This window comes from Xyrauchen texanus, chromosome 27 (genome assembly GCF_025860055.1).
Source record: "Xyrauchen texanus isolate HMW12.3.18 chromosome 27, RBS_HiC_50CHRs, whole genome shotgun sequence".
Classification (NCBI taxonomy): domain Eukaryota; kingdom Metazoa; phylum Chordata; class Actinopteri; order Cypriniformes; family Catostomidae; genus Xyrauchen; species Xyrauchen texanus.
In genome coordinates this window covers 20178594-20193896 of record NC_068302.1, presented here as the reverse complement: position 1 = coordinate 20193896, position 15303 = coordinate 20178594, and the positions used below count along the sequence as shown (strand labels likewise).

At 42.6% G+C, this 15303-nt stretch overlaps 2 protein-coding genes across 2 annotated transcripts in view; both read left to right on the top strand.

Annotated features, from left to right (window-relative positions):
* Nucleotides 1-15303, top strand: part of LOC127621481 (phosphoglucomutase-like protein 5) — a 242965-nt gene that overhangs the window by 51068 nt on the left and 176594 nt on the right. The window lies entirely within an intron of this gene.
* Nucleotides 14850-15303, top strand: part of LOC127621477 (breakpoint cluster region protein-like) — a 71296-nt gene continuing 70842 nt past the window's right edge. Inside the window, exon 1 of the mRNA XM_052095106.1 lies at nucleotides 14850-15214. The gene's annotated coding sequence lies outside the window, so the exon portion shown is untranslated. The remainder of the gene's footprint in view (nucleotides 15215-15303) is intronic.

Below are 15303 nucleotides of genomic sequence, written 5' to 3'. Positions count from 1 at the left end.
CCCTGGATGGAGTTGATGTACGCACCTGCACAGAAAAAACAAAACCCAACAAACGGCAGACTCAGCCGGACTACAGACCACAGGTGTTTGTTTTTGTTCATTTTGCTCACAATGTGGTTGAGGAAAGTCTATGGATCTGGCTGAATCTTTGTATATCTTCTGCATACTGCAGCTCATGAACACTGACTGATCGCCACAACAATTGACATCCAAACTTGACATTAACACTTTATTAGGAGGGCGGGAAATGGACACGGTGTGTTGCACATTAACAAAACCATGATTACAAGCCTATCAGTTCAGGATAGGGATGAATTAAGCAATAGAGGTCCATTTCAACTTTTAGACTGGATGTGTTATTTTGATAAGATTTGTGTTAAAAGGTTATGCTGTTGTCTGTTAAACAGTTCCTCAACTCTTTGCTAGTGCAATACCCACTTTGTTTTGAAGATAATTAGTCATATACCAAAACCATACCAAAAAACAGTTCATGTAGTCCCATGTTATGCAACCCTGTTTGAAAAATGTGTACTTGGAGAGTACTTGAAATCCTAAAAGTATATTTTTTGAAAAGGATAATTACAGGCAATATAATATAAATAAATTTAAAGGATACTTACATGTACTTGAAGGGAATACACATTCATAAGTATTTTTCCTAATGTACTTAAGCACACTTTTAAATAGCACTTTGTAATAATGTTAACTTAACATTATTATTTTAAAGTACATTTGAAATAATTTTGTTTTAAAAGTCTTTTAGTGTGCTTTAAAGAAGTATATTTAATTGGATTTATTGACTAACATAATAAAGCACATTTAAACAAAAGTATACTTTATTATTATTTTAATTATAGTGTGTTATTTGAAATTACATTCAAAGTTAATACATTTTAAAATGTTCTTCATTATATTTTCAAGAAATACTCTTATAGGACATTATCTTATAATGCACTTGAAATACAGTATCTTTAAACAAGTGCAATAGAAATAATGTACTTTCAAAACACATATTGTACTTAACTGTGAACTGAATGTAAAGTTTTTGGACACTTAATCACATGTTAATTGCATTTAAGTGATATCAAATGCATGAAGTAGCTTTTAATAATGCTTTTTTGACCCAATTATGTAGCATTTAAGTAGTGCTAAATATGTAACATTGCAACATTTTATAATGCATTTTAATATATTTCAAATATATTTTAACATATTAGGAATATATTAAAGTTTAATAATGGTTGTAATTAATTATAACTTAACATCAGTTGTACTGTTACTTTATTTCTAATAAGTATGCAATTCCTTTTTTTTTTATTAAAATTTGTATTGATTCACACAGAAAACACTAAAAGCACTCCTGAAATAGGGGGCACTCCACACAACTTCCATTTCCTCGAAACAATCTGGTCAGGACCCAATTCTTTATTGTGGCAGGGCGGAGGGCGGGGCCGGGTATCATTATCGGGCAAATTAAGCCTCCGAGAGGAATAAAGGCCGATGACAGACGGTGGTGCGAGGAGAGAGAGATAGTTTACGGACATGTCCGTCATGTGTGTGTTTGTCTTTTAAGTTTATCATTAAAACTATTATTTATATTGTCAAGCCGGTTCTCGCCTCCTCCTTTCCATTGATCCCTTTACTTTTTATTTCCCATATTGATGACCTCCCCATCGCCCAGAACACAGAATCTGGAGCAAAATGGTATCTGAGTGCCCAACACGTCAAACACAAAACTCTGACCCTTCATCCAAAACCCCTGGATCTCAACACACCACCAAAAAACATGGGCTGTGCCTCCATTCTCCAATTGGCATCACCAGCAGGTGGGTGTGTCTTTAAGACCAAGCCTATACAATCTAGATGGGGTCCTATAGATGTATAATCTTGATTTGCATAAGGTGCACGCTTGCATCTCTAGATGTGCACTTGACGTTTTTTTTAAATCCTAACCCACACTCCTTCCTCCAATACCAAATTGAAATCTTTCTCACATAATTGTTAATGTATATTGAAGCTCTGTCCCCCAGACTCTGAATTAGCAGGAAGTAATACACTGATGCATCATGACCTTTTCCAAAAGTAGTAATCACCACTCCCATAGTGTCTGCTATTTTAGGGGGGATACTCCCAACTGTAAATACCTAAAAAACTGTGATTTTGGAATCCCAAAACATTGAACCAAATCTTCAAACGATCTTTAATATAGGTCACTGAGTGTAGTAACCCCCCTCACAATCCACTCTGACCAGCAGAAAGGGGACTTATTAATACATCATTTTGGGTTCAGCCATATGCTTGAGGCACCATTTAAATAAATGTCTGAATGAAACACTCTGAACACTTTTGTCCATACCAAGTGCAAATGTGAGATAACGGGGTGTAACTTAACCTCTCAGATTTAGTTTAATAGAAATGGCAAAATAGTGGCAAGAACTTCCTGTTCAATTCAAAGCCAGTGAGGGGCTCTCTCTCAGGTGGAAGCAACCAATGAGCCAAATATCTGAGACCGAATGCATAATAATAAAACAAAATCTGTAATGACTCCCCTGATCTTACTCGAGCCAGCACTATAAAAACAAATGCCCACCCCATCACTTTCCAAACTTTTCTGCTTCTCGCAGAGAAAGGTGTTTCTTGAAGAAACACAGTATCATATCTCTTACTCTTAAGAAGAGAAATAACCTTCCTTCTTTTTATGGGGTGCCCAAACCAATTCATATTCCACATGGAGAGAGATAATCCACTTATATTAACATTAGAGATTTTCCCATATAAGAAAAAATTGATCTTGTGTGTCAAAAACAAGATTATAAAGGCCCCATTCCAACAATGGTGCGACCATTAAAACCCAAACATCCCGGAACAAAACAAACAGAAAAAATAAAAATGTGCACATTAACCCGACAGCGCCAACTGGTGTCCATCCCTCCAAACTCAAACCGTCCATGTGCATCTCTGAGGACCCACAACCCCTTTGCCATTGGATTGCTCAAGTCCGGCATTTCTATACAAATTTTGTGAGACAGAATTACACAGCAAAAGATAATCTATAAATCAAAATCTAGCCAATAAGTGGAACAAACTCAAAGAATTTGTAGGTTCATCCACAAAACTGTCCCTATATCGATATCACATCAAGATCCTCCAAGTCAGCAACGACCTTCGTCAGCATTGCCGACATGCCCAGCATCTCTGGCTGCATTTCCCGCATCTCTATGACCAAATCAACTGCCTGGCTCATGGCCCTAATGGGGGTATCAGCTTGAGCACATAAGTGTCTTTTATTGCCTCCAGAGCCTGAGGATTTTGAATTCTTTAACATTTTGTCCTTCTAGAACAGTTATGAAACATAGTGTATCGAATCTCACCAGTTTATATCATTAAAAGTGTTAAAACTAGAAAAGTGCGCAGAGCACGCTGTTCACACATCCGATCCTCACATGGTGTCACATGACCGTCCACTTTTAAACATTTTGAACTCCATCTGTATATCAGGGAATGTTCCATATTCTTGGAAAGAAGTGGATATTATTCCTATTCCAAAGACAAGAAAGGATCATAATGTACCTTCCAATTACCCACCTATAGCCCCGATGAGTTGTTAATGTAAAACTATGGAGAATGGTTAATGAACGACTCGTATGGATGTTGGAGTCTCAACAACTTATAAGAAATGCTCAAGGTGAATATAGAAAAGGAAGAAGCACTATAGATCACCTCATCAGCCTCAAAAGTTATATCAGAAAAGAACATGCTGTTGCAGTCTTCTTTGACTTGGAGAAAGATTACGACATGACCTGGAAGTATGGTATTTTAAAGGATCTACATCAACTTTGTTTTAGAGGACAGTTTTAGAGGACAAGTTTTTATTGCCAGCTTTTTATCAAATAAACATTTGAAAATCAGAAATCAAATCTATCAGACTCACACAGACTAGTGTAAAATTTGTATAAAAATAAACCATGTTGCAAAAGTCATCGTCTTTATGTACTGTAGACACATTTTTTGTTTGTTACAGAGGCAAATTCATGAACAATATTGAATGGAAAATTCAATTTACAATTAATAAGGTTCAGGCCTGGTCTGTGTCCAATGGATTTAAGTTCTCAAAGAGTAAAACAGTCTGTATTTATTTCTGCAAGATTTGCAGTTCTCTCCATCATGACCCAGAGCTATCTATGGATAACATTCCTATCAAAGTTGACAAGGAGACCAAATTCCTTGGAATAACCTTTGACAATAAATTGTCTTTTATCCCTCACATAAAGATTTTTAAAAGATAAATATTTGAAAGCCATGGATATTTTAAATATTTGTATGGATCAGCCAGGAAATCATATATCTGACTTTTGGATACAGTTCACCATCAAGGCATACATCTGGCATATGTCGTGTAGCACCCTGATTCCCAGCCAGGTCTTGGTTTCCCATAATTCTGGGACTATTGGTGGGCAGACCGTGGCACCTTCCGCTCCAGAAGGATCTGCAATTGCAGATGGATGGCGGTGTTTGGGACCTGGATCTAGCCCATCTGCAGCTTTGGGTTTGGCCTCTGGGTCCAACCCTCTTCTAACTGATTGTGAACCTGCTGTTGTTCATTCTATTGTTAGAGCTAGGGCTGTATCCACATGTCAGCTCTATGCTGTGTGTTGGAATTTTTCTCTTCATGGTGCAGGGATCGTGGGTTGGATCCTACACACTGCGAGGTTCCAAGAGTTTTGAGTTTTTTGCAACATCTCTTGGATACAGTCAAGGAAACTAGCCATTTTTGCGTATCATGTACCAGTTAATGGTTTTACTCTTGGTTCCTATAATCTTGTTTTGTTCGTTTTTGAAAGGGTGCGAGACATTTAAGGCCAGCCTGCAACCCCCACTTTCCTGTGTGGGATTTAACACTTGTACATGCAGCCGTTCAAACACTTGCAGACGGCTGACCTTAAGTGGGTATCTTTTGAAAACTGCCTTTCTGTTGGCCATCGCTTCCACTAATCGAGTCAGTAAGTTACATGTATTGTCTATTAGTGAGTTATGCATGCGTTTGTTGCCGGATGATTCTGGCATTGTACTTCGGCCAAATCCATAATTTCCTTCAGTTCGTAAATCAGTCTGCATTTCAGTGTTCGTCCCAATTAGAGACTGCCCTGCTGTCTGTCACTGAGTTGCTGAGACAGACGAAAGCTGAATCCAGATCATCCGTCTTGATTCTGCTGGACCTTTCTGCAGACTTTGACACAGTCAACCATCAGATCTTACTCTCCACCCTTTCCTCGCTGGGCATCACAGGAAATGTGATTGACTGGTTTAATCCCTATCAGGTAGGTCCTTCAAGGTAGCCTGGAGAGGTGAGGTGTCCAAGCCACATCAGTTATTACTGGGGTACCTCAGGGATCAGTGCTTGGACATCACTGGGACCCATCATTCAGTCACATGGTTTCTCTTACCACAGATACGCTGATGACACACAACTCTACTTGTCTTTCCAGCCTAACGACACCACAGTGACTGCTCGAATCACTGCCGTGCAGCATGTAAAACTACACTATTGCCTTATAAAATGGTCAGAAATCTAGGGGTAATCATAGATAATAAAAAACAGACAGACCAGAGGAGCACAAGGGGCAAACAGACAGACCAAGGGAGTACAAGGGGAAAACAGGCAGTCCAAGGGGCACAAAGGGCAGACAGGCAGTCCAAGGAGGCACAGGGAGCAGACAGGCAGACCAAGGAGGCACAGGGCAAGGACAGGTTTGGGGAACCTAGGAGGAGGCCACTGGACAGGGACTGGGTCAGGGGGCCTGGGAAGAGGCCACAGGACAGGGACCGGGTCAGGAGGCCTGGGAGGAGGCCACAGGACGGGAACGGGGTCAGGAGGCCTGGGAGCTGGCCACAGGGCAAGGACAGGTTCAGGAGGCCGAACCGTGGGAGGTGGAGCCGTTGCAGGCGGAGGCGTGGAAGTAGGTGCTGTTGGAGGCTCTAGAGGCGGAGACCTGGAAGGCTCTGGAAGCGGAGCCGATGGAGGTGGCACCGTAGGAGGCTCTAGAGGCGGAGCCGATGGAGGTGGCGCCGTAGGAGGCTCTAGAGGCAGAGGTCTGTAAGGCTCTGGAGGCGGAGCCGATGGAGGTGGCACCGTAGGATGCTCTAGAGGCGGAGCCAATGGAGGTGGCACCGTAGGAGGCTCTAGAGGCGGAGGTCTGGAAGGTTCTGGAGGTGGAGCCGAGGGAGGTGGCGCCGTAGGACGCTCCAGAAGCGAAGCCCTGGAAGGCTCGAGAGGCGGAGCCCTGGAAGGCTCGAGAGGCTTGAGAGGCGGAGCCAAGGGAGGCTCAGGGGGCGGAGCTCTGGGAAGCTTGGGAGGCGGAGCTCTGGGAAGCTCGGGAGGCGGAGCTCTGGGAAGCTCGGGAGGCGGAGCTCTGGAAAGCTGGGGAGGCGGAGCTCTGGAAAGCTCGGGAGGCGGAGCTCTGGAAAGCTCGGGAGGCAGAGCTCTGGAAAGCTCGGAAGGCGGAGCTCTGGAAAGCTCGGAAGGCGGAGCTCTGGAAAGCTCGGGGGGTACTGGCTCTTGGACGGTCATGGCCACTGGCACTGGCTCTTGGACGGTCGAGGCTACAGGCGCTGGCTCAGGGACGGTCGAGGCCACAGGCGCTGGCTCAGGGACATCGGAGGCTACAGGCGCTGGCTCACTGACATCGGAGGCTACAGGCGCTGGCTCACTGACATCGGAGGCTACAGGCGCTGGCTCACTGACATCGGAGGCTACAGGCATTGGCTGGTTGGCCGTGGTTGGCGGAGGCTGTAGAGCAGAGGCCTTTCTTCTTCTCCTCCTCCGGGCGGATGAAGTTAGCAGCGCTGGTTCGTTGACTAAGGCAGGCATGAAGGGACGAACCACGGGCGAATGGAGAGTTACCACTGTGGGGGGAGCTACGGGGTCCTCCTCGACAACGTCCACAGTGAACGACGAACCGCAGGCTAACAGGGTCTCCTCCACGAATTCGCGGAGCGTCCAGCCGCGCGTCGCCGGTGGCAACCGCTCCTTGAGTGCACCGTTCAGGTTGGCCCGGAAAAAACCCACCAGGAGGGAGTCTGGGAAGTCCGTGACCCTCGCCAGCTTGAGGAAATCACGGATGTGGTGCTCCACCGGACGGCTTCCCTGCATCAAGCTGAGCAGACTGCAGTTGGCTTGTGAAACCGCTAGATCCATGGTTGGTCGTTCGTTCTGTTACGAATGAGGCAGCGAGGAGAGAGGATCTAAATGCAGGCTTCTTTATTTATTAAACAAACACAAAACAAACACAAAGGAAAAACCCTCGATGGGGAAACAAACATAAACTAAGAACTCAGGCAGGGAAACACAGATCAGGCTTGACAACATTCAACGAACGACAAGGAGTGAACAAAAAGCAGGGCTTAAATAACCAGGGAGTGATGACTGAATATGACACAGGTGAGAACAATGAACAAAATGGCAGTGGTGATGGCAGGTGGATTCTGGGAAGTGTAGTACATTTAACAATGACAAGTGAAACCCAGGGCAGACAACAAGGGAATCGTGACAAATATATAAGTATATTGTTAATACATCTCAAGTGCTTTGCAAAATGTTACAATAGTACTTATTTAGCACTTCTTAAATACTACTTAAGTGTGTAAAAATAGCACTCAAGTTGAATTCATTGCATTTAATATAAATTTAAACACAAATACATTTTTACTTATGTGTAATTAACATGCAATTAAGTATCCAAAACAAATACATTCAGTTCACACTTAAGTATGTTTTTTTTAAGTACATTATATCCATAATACAAACAATAAAAGTATGCATAAGTGTACTTTTTCACAAGGGACATTTTGCCTCCCTTGTCTCAATTGCTCTCAATTGCTTAAAATTGCCTTTTATCATTATTCAATGTCCAAAGCAAAAACAGAAACAGCACACACATTTTAACATCATTTGTATTGTCAGTTATCACTAAAATGTATTAACTGTTAATGTGATATTTCATAAATAAAAATAATTCATATTTAGCAATGACACATAGTTGTATATACAGGGTTCCCCGTCTGTCGCTCACTTCGACGTTGTGTCGAAGAAGCGACACCAGAGGTCTCTCTTGAGTGCCTTTTGCATCTTTGATCTATGAGAAAAGGCCAATGAGAAATTGGCAGACAGAAATGGCATGTACTGCCCCTGGACATAAGGGTATAAAGGAGGGGAAATGTATCTGTTTCATTCAGAAATTTTCTTCGGAGCCGATGTTTGTGTATGCAGCGAGCGGCGAGTCACACACTGTTCTTCTCATCTCTGAGCGATTGCTGTTGGATCTACGGTGCATATCAACGGCTTTCTCCCTTCTCTGCACGGCAGTGCAGTTTGCCCCTGGGCGCTTCGACAGCGCAACTAAAAGAGTTGATTTTCTCTAAAAGAGTTATTTTCGCTAAAAGAGCAATAACACAGCTGGCGTTGAACGTCCTTTTCAGGACGCGTCTTTATAAAGATGCCTTTCCGCCCCTTTGTAATTCCTGGATGCGGTAGAGTGCTCTCCACTTCTGCGTTGTTCCTTCTTCCAACGGGATTGAGGATGACCCAGCTGGCGATGGAAGCGATCTGGGGATGGCAGCTGGTTCGGTTCCGCTGGGTACGCCCCTGCGAACCACCCACCCCTCGGCACGCTCGTTGACTTCTGTACGGGCTCGAGGAAACAGCGGCTCGCCTCTCGGCCAGCCTGCCTATCCTCTTGAGTCCCCCTAGCTGGACGAGCCCACCGTCCCCCAGGTGGACCGAGCGGTTGCGATCCACCTGTTCCCCGAGAACCACCTGTTCCCCAGGTGGACCGAGCGGTTGCGATCCACCTGTTCCCCGCCACCACCCAGCACTGCAGGAAGCGTGCGCGCCCCCTGTCTCCCGAACCCCTTCGGGGACCCGGAAGGCTCCCAAGCGGTCCTGAGACGCCCGACCCAGAGACCAAGATGTTCACTCCGTAGCTGGTAAGAAGACCACTTCGTCCCCCGGTGGAGGGCCGGGAGGAGAATCCTTTGTTGAATTTATTTCATTTTCCGCACCCCCTTTGGGCTGCGGTACCCACATTCTCAATAAAATAGCTATTTCCTTTGTCTCTGGGTCGCCTGGCTGGCAATTGCCATTCTCACGGCTCTCTGCAGCCACACCTCAACAGTCCCGGCACGCTAGACTCGGACCTTTCGCCTTCAGCCCCACGACTGTTCCCCGGCGAGTCCAGAGCACGCCTCTATGGGACCTCCTCCTCAGTCACTAACCTTCCCCCTGCCGGGTGTGCGGAGCAAGGTAAGTGCTTCGAGTCTTAAGTATGTTTACTTAAGGCACATCTTACTCCTCAGGCACATCCTTGCCTCCCGACACCACATTTCCTTCTCCGCCCCGCTGCGAAGCCCCGCTGGGTACGTCAAAAATAACCGTCCCCTTTAGTTTGGATGCGTGGCTCTCGCTTCCCAATCCGTCATGCTGGCTGGCCATGACCATTAGACTCGGTTACGCAATTAAATTATCCATCGAACCTTCCTACGGTTCGCATTCGACGGCCAGGCATATCAGTAAAATGTCCTCCCCTTCGGCATGTCCCTATCCCCTCGTGTCTTTACGAAGGTCGCAGAGGCAGCCCTTGCCCCACTTGGGGAAGCCGGCATCCGCATACTCAACTACCTCGACGACTGGCTCATCCTGGCCCACTCACGAGAGTTACTATGCGCCCACAGGGACCAGGTGCTCATGCACCTCAGCCGTTTAGGGCTTCAGGTCAACTGGGAAAAGAGCAAGCTCGCCCCAGTTCAGAGCATCTCTTTTCTCGGCATGGAGTTAGACTCAGTCTCAATGTCAGCGTGCATCACCAACACATGCAGTCAGCGCTGAAATGCCTCACCGCCTTCAGGCCAGGCACGGCGGTCCCTTTAAAACTTTTCTAAAAGCTCCTGCGGGTACTCAATCTACCCTGTACTTGAATGTGGACTTATCCCCCTGTGTGTATTTTCCGTGGTACGATCCAATTGCGAGCGGACCCGCGTCTCCCTTGGGCACTCCTCACAGACCCCCGGTCGCCGTGTTTGTAGCAACTCTTCCCTCCCAATGAGGTAGAATCTGCCATTCTCCACATGTGACCTAAAAGCCCATGTGATGTATTTCACCACTCTTTACCTCTCCCAGTCTGGGCAGGTGTGGTCTCCGCTGGGTCTTTTCCCCCTGAAAGAATAGAAACTGGGTAAGATCGCCTTCTCCGATGCGTATGATAGCGTTAAGATGGCCCAAGCCACTTTAACTCTATGCGAGAAACATAGAGAGAGAAAAGCTGCGGCTGGCACGGCCTGCTCCCATGCTTTGCACGTATCCTTGTTCCCCCTGTCGGGGGTAAAGAACCAGAAAGCTCTGACGATTTTATGGGGCATGGGGGAAGGGTATGTGCAGTCTGACACAGCTGGTCGCTTTGGCACGTAAATTATCTGCCCGCTCCTGTGTCAGCAGTACACGTACACGGCTCAGTGCATGGCGTGATTTAAATTGGACCCCTAGTGTCGCTTCTTCGACACAACGTCGAAGTGAGCGACAGATGGGGAACGTCTAGGTTACGAATGTAACCTCTGTTCCCTGATGGAGGGAACGAGATGTTGTGTCCTCCCGGCCACGTCACTGAACCGAGCCACTGTTACGGCTGAACCATTTTCAGCTCCTCAGAAAAATCCTGAATGAAACAGATGCATTTCCCCTCCTTTATACCCGTATGTCTGGGGCGAGACATGCAAATTCTTTCGGACAATTTCTCATTGGCCTTTTCTCATAGATCAGAGATGCAAAAGGCACACAAGAGAGATCCCTAGTGTCGCTTCTTCGACACAACGTCTCGTTCCCTCCATCAGGGAATGGAGGTTACATCTGTAACCTAACCTTTAGTTCACCCAAAAATGAAAATTCTCACTTGCATTATATTGACCTACAGAGATGAGATATTCTAAAAAATTTTATTTTTGTTCAGCAGAAGAAAGTCATACACATCTGGGATGGCATGAGAGTGAGGAAATGATCAGAGAATTAGCATGTTTGCTATTCTTACTCTTAGACTGCACTACACTTGCTGCTTGTTCAATTGACTTGATTAAAATGCTAACTAAAGAAACAATTCTAGAACATTTTGTCACAACTTGATTTCATTGGGTTTTGTCCATTTGAAACTGAAATATTAATGTTTACTTAATTAATTTGAGTTTGAACAACCGGTACATGATTATGTTTTCTGGTGTTAATGTAGCACTGATGAAACTGGGCAAGAGATTTCCATTTTCCAGCATGCTTTGCTTGGGAATCAATAGGGAGAGTAAATGTTAAAACTAAGTGTAATTTTATGCGTTTTGTGCAAGATGAATATAAACGGGGCGAACTTGTTAGTGTTTAATGTTTTGTTATGTTGAGATTTTAGAGTTTCTGCTATTTTGGGGTTTTAGGGGTTACCATTATGGTGGAGCTTGAGCTAATGATGAGGACAGGTATATATTGCACATTGATATGTTTGCTTGCTTCGTTGGGGAATTGCTGCACTAACCATTGCAGAGTTACCAAACTCTGTAGTACTTACACCCAGCATGTATTTAGCATGCAAACATTCACTATCACTAATTAGTACATAAAGAAATAAGAGATTTGAATAACATTGAAACGTCTAATTTTGTTGGGTTTATCCAATTCAACTAGGTTATTTCTACACAAGTGTTTATGTTGAGATTACATTGTAATTTTAAATTAAGAAAACTAATTGCAAGCATGTGGAACCACAGTCCACAATTAAATCAGGTTCAGCCAAAGAGCTATTTTTTTTGTGTGTGCGTTCAATACACCGGATTCAATAAGAATGCCTGTATTTCTCTGGCCTACCATGCAGAGGTATCCTACAAGTACATATTTTATATTGCACTCTTCCAGATTTTATTGGTAGTTAACTTGAATGACTCTTGTCTCAAGATTATGAATGACCAAATGGCATCATCCCTACTGTTATTGCACTGAATGAATATTCTCTCTTTTAATTGGGTGGTTGGAAGACACTCCCAGAAAAAAAAAAAAAACTTCTGCTAAATTCATTGTTAGCTCAGGTTTTAAGTCTTAAGACTCATGTATAACAAATTATCATAACAAAAGCATTGCATGTGTTGCATAGAAATTATGGTGTACTATCATATTAACAGTCTAGTTTTTCACTGTTTAGACTGGATGTGAAAAGGAGAATGAGTGTTTTGAAAGTTGATGGCATGTGTGTTACATTGCATCGTTGTGTTGGCATCGTTTTTTGTTGCTTTAAAGTCATTTTAAGGTCATTAGTCTAATCTATTCAAGGCCAGGAACACTGAATTATCAGCTTTATAGCATTGATAACAGTAATTACAGTAAATAAAATTAGTTGGTTTAATTACTCCTTTTCAGATATTTTAGGTCTCTTCAATTTACAATTATTATTATTATTATTATTTTTGCAGTAGCACTGAGCATTGTAACCAATCACAGATGTGTCTGTGTAAAACATAAATGTTCAGGAAAACAGTTCCACTTGTTTTGGATATGTGTCCACATAAAGAATATAGCATGCATATGCCCCACACAAATGCATATGCTGGCACAACAACTTACAGATTGACATTTTGGCAAGGTTCAAATGAAAGGAATTACAAATGGGTATTATGCAATCATTATGAACTATGGTCAGCTGGACATATGCCAAAATAAGTATTTCTTTTTTTTACATCCACTTGCCTCTCCTAAACTATTAATTATAATAATTGCTGAGCAATACTTTATAAGTAAAGCACAAAAATATTGTACATACTTGTAAGCATTCCCTTCTTGGGTCCGAATGTGACTTTTCATGGTTGTGTTGGTGCAACTTTTTTTGGGATGAGTGGAAATATTTATGATAAAAAGCTTTTACTTCTAGATAAACAAGGATAAAATGTAACAATTTAAATGATTTCCCCCCATAACACACTAAGTGCACTTCATCTTTTGATACAAGAAATGACACCATTTACAGGCCTACAAAGCTGCTGGAACAATTAAATATTGATTTCTGATTCAGTAAATTAGGGAACAAAATTGGAACACTTTCACAGCATCTCATTACATTTCAAAGTGATCATATTACTAATGTATAATTAAGTCAGGTATTAAAATAGTGTAATAATCTTAAACACATTTGTCCCCTGATCAATCAATAATGAAATAGTAATTATTCTGCTTACAAGATGCTTTTCTATTGTTACAATTTCCCCTACTTGGCCTCAAAACCATGGACATTAATGTTAATTTTTAACCAACAACCTACAAATGTTGCTTCTTTTGAAATGTTAGGTGGGGAGAAAGTGCATCTGAACTTCACAACCTGGAGTACATATTATATACATATTATATAAATAAATATGTAAATTATTTTAAATTAATGTGTTGGTTTGTTTATCAGTTGAGGGTAGTGGAGATGTTAAGAAAAGTGACACCACAGTCACCACTCACATTCATTGTGTGAAAAAAAAATTCAATTGATGCTGACAGTCCCTAATATTTTGCCTTTTGTGTAAATCTTGGAACAACATGAGGGTGAGTAAACGATGACAGAATTTTCATTTTTGGGTGAACTAACTAACCTTAAAATGGTCGAACTGCTGTTCTATTTAGTAACGCTAGATGGAGACAAGTTCATTTGACAGACACAAAGTGTTGATTAAATGCCTCAGCGCTTCACACCTCGCAGTGGAGAACAAAGTCAAGATGTTTTAGGATGTTAGCTTAAAAAAATACGGTATGAATTATTATCTTGGTAATTAATATGCGGCCTCCTGTTAAAAGAATAAAAATAACATCTAGGCTACAATATAAATTAACAAGATTGTGGGTGGAAATAAACCTGACAGGGGCCGTTCAGACTGAAAACATTCTTGCTCAAAAAACAAACGCTTTTTAAAAGTTGACCTTCTGACACGTAGCTATAAAAAACGCGGCACACCAGCGCGAGACGCAGAGACAACAACGATCAAATGCGTCAATCTAATGCATGGTTTATTAGAAAAACAACTGAAAAACAGCGCAGGAGCACACATAACGCAGTCTCTTTGAACGGTACCTACACGTGGCAAACGCTTTTTATGTTTTATTTGCCTTTGTTTCTGGATAAAAGACCCGGTATATTAAAAGGGATAGTGTCCCAAAAAATCACGCACTCACCCTCATGCCATCTCAGATGAGTAGCTATATCTTTCTTTAAGCAAGTGTGGATGAGAAACAAATCAATATTTAATACGTTTTACTATAAATACACTTTCACATTCTTTCATATTTTGAAAGTGAGATTTATGGTAAAAATAAAAGGACTTAAATATTGATCTGTTTCTCACCCACACATATCATATCACTTCTGAAGACATGGATTAAACCACTGGAGTCAGGTGGATTACTTTTATTCTGACTTTATGTGCTTTTTGGTGCTTCAAAGCTCTGGTCAGTATTCACTTGAAAGACAGAGCTGAGTTATTCCTCTAAAAAATTTTGTTTGTGCTCAGCAGAAGAAAGAAAGCCATAAACACATCTGGGATGGCATGAAGACGAATAAATGATAATGACCATTTTCATTTTTGAAAATATCCCTTTAAACTGAGATTGTCTGAGCAGTCATTATTAATCATGGACTCCGTCTAGTCCCACCTCTTCCTGCAGCACACACACACACACACACACACACACACACACACACACACACACACACACACACACACACACACACAGAGAGAGAGAGAGAGAGAGAGAGAGAGAGAGTGTGTGTGGGTGTGTGTGTGTGTGTGTGTGTGTGAGAGAGAGAGAGAGAGAGAGAGAGAGAGAGAGAGAGAATGAGAGAGTACAGTCTGATCATATGGAGCGACGGACAGCAATTTTACTCAGAGTACAGACCGCTTTTGCGAAATATGGACACAATGGACATTTGAGAGACTAAAGCGGTTATTTTCTAGAAGCTTCTTTGGAACTCACGTTCAAATGAGCAGAATAAGTTACAGCAACTTGCGCTGATAACATAAATGAGAGTACATGTCGCGAGCGAACCAGTGTTTATAAAGAGCGATTCTCAATCGCACATTTTCCGTTTCAATGGGACGAAACGAGGATGTAAATGTTTAAAGTGCACATGGATTTTTCGGTGTTGCTTGTGATTGTTTATGGAGAGAGGTGAGCATCTGTCCAACATCAGCTTAATAAGTATTTGTCAGATATGAAAGTGATTATGTTATGCATACAGAACAAGTTCAAGTGAAAAG